Genomic DNA, 2484 nt, shown 5'->3' on the forward strand with positions numbered 1-2484 from the left:
AATTAAAAATAATTAATTATATAAATATTATTCATAAAATTTCTGCCTTCAGTATGTTGCCAAATGATGAGATCATTCAGATTTCAAGTGAACATATTTTAAAAATCTGAGAAAAACTGAATACAGTTCTTGCAAAACATGCATCTAAAGATGTTTTAATGCAGCACAGATTCAGCAGGAATGAGGTTCACTAATTAGTCATAATAACTTTATATAGCTATTTAGTACGCGAGTCAGATTACTTCAGTAACTGCTCAGACTGATTAGTACAGTAAGTGTTTGGAAGAATGCAGCCATCCAAGAATTGTTAACAGAAAAAACAGAATAAGGACTGTTCGTGATTCGCCAACCCTACAAATGAAATCTATACTAATGCATGAAAAAACATCTTACAATAATCACACAAACAGAACGAGCTGAGCCTTCATATGAATCAGGAAGTCAAAACAGCATTATGTCAAATTCATCCAAAACTCAAAACACACATAGAAACTTTCTGCAAAAACAGCTGTATCCTTTTTATTCAATAACCATGGTTTTTGGTAGGGCTGCACGATAAATCGCATGCGATATTTAACATTGTCACATTGAGCAGCATTAACTACACAGAGCCGTTGTTCACTGACCAGCTGCGCAAAACCACGTTCATATTCGCGCGATTTTTTGCGCAGCTCGTCAGTGAACAACGGCTCTGTGTAGTTAATGCTGCTCAATGTGACAGCACGCACGTGATGGAGATTTACCGCTGATTACAGAACCGGCTTTTCTGACAAGATGCGCGTTAAATATCGCATGCGATTTATCGTGCAGCCCTAGTTTTTGGAAAAACAATGAATACAGTATGGAAAAGGTATGAAACACCTGTTGCAATATGACAGGAAACACACACACACACACACACGCGGTGAAAGTGGGTCACAGTCTGGGAGGAGAGAGTTGAGTCAGAACCTGAGCGGACTCCAAAACTGTCCAATCGGATTAGGGCACAATGACCAGCAACTGTACACTTAAACACACACACACACACTATGAGACAGAAACATTCCCTTCCCATCTGAAAAGGTAATTTTGTGTTTTACTGACTTCACAATATGTGCTCACTGCAAAACAATAACCCACTTGTCCATAAGTACTATAATTTGAGAGCATTTCCCTCTCATTCCCACATGCACACAAACACACACACACACAATCCTTTCAATCATGACCAGTATAATCTGATTCAGGAACAAATGACTCTTTTGAATCAGTCAACAAAAAAAAAAAACTCACAAACTGAACAAAACTGGTCTGGATGACAACATGTAATTGAAGATAAACATTAACAAACAAGCTTTATTACTATTATGATAAATGATATCCCAATGAAATACTAAAAAACATTCAAATATTGTAGCATCAGCAACACACACACAAACACACACGCAATCATTTCGGTTATGAGTAGTGTAATGTGATTCACAAACAAACGACTCTTATGAATCAAAGATAAAAAATTCATCCATTTGAATCACTCTTGATGATTAGTAGTTGAAGATAAACATTAACAAAAAGGCTTTATTATTATTATTATTATTACAATAATTATTATTTTTTCTATGAATCAGTCAAAAAGATTTACAAAGTCACAAGTTAGAAATATAATATCAATATTATATAATATATAAATGAATAAATAATATAAATAAATAAGTAATATACTGTATATATAAAGATAAAAAACATAAATAAAATTCACTATTATTAATTATATAAGTCTGTTATATTTTTTAATGTACTATACTTATAAATTTATATTTAAAATATTTATATAAATATATACACAGTATACATACCATAACACACACACACATTAACAAAGTGGCTTAATCACAATAAATGTTATTTTAATGAAATAATAAAAAAAAAACATGAAAATATTCCGCCATAATCCACTTTCCCATGATGCACTGCCATGTTTCTTGTTAATTCATGTTATTAGAGTGTTTATAACAGCAGTTGTTTTTGTTATATTCAGTGATTTTCAATTGATGTGATCATTTTAGTTTCTTTTGAGGGTTAAAAGTTGTTCCACTCATCCTATGTGTGCAACTGAATGAATAAAGCATTATTCAAAAGCTGACATTGCATCATCATTGCAAAAATAGCATTGTTTCGTTCCATTTGCAAATGTGCAGGAAGCGCCGCACTGATTTATTATACCAGTCAGATTCATATATCAGCCTAATCGGTGACTCTTCCTTGTTATACACGCACAAATACTTGTACAAAAACTTGTACAAGCAGGTGGAGAAAATGTGGGCAGTGAGTGTGAACTCAGGAAGATGAATGTCTGGAACTGACAGAAGTTTAGAGTCAAACGTGAAGAGACTAGCGCCCACACATACACACACACACACACACACACACACACATTATCGAATAGAGGAGATTTAAATCATCACGTGAAAACAGAGAGAGAGAGAGAGAGAGAGAGAGAGAGAG

General features: G+C 33.7%; 1 protein-coding gene across 2 annotated transcripts in view; it reads right to left on the reverse strand.

The window, feature by feature from the left end:
- Positions 1–2484, reverse strand: part of LOC107752937 (collagen alpha-1(XI) chain-like) — a 112339-nt gene that overhangs the window by 64075 nt on the left and 45780 nt on the right. The gene's annotated exons all lie outside the window — the stretch shown is intronic.

Source organism: Sinocyclocheilus rhinocerous, unplaced genomic scaffold (assembly GCF_001515625.1).
Source record: "Sinocyclocheilus rhinocerous isolate Xijiao unplaced genomic scaffold, SAMN03320098_v1.1 scaffold231, whole genome shotgun sequence".
Classification (NCBI taxonomy): Eukaryota; Metazoa; Chordata; class Actinopteri; order Cypriniformes; family Cyprinidae; genus Sinocyclocheilus; species Sinocyclocheilus rhinocerous.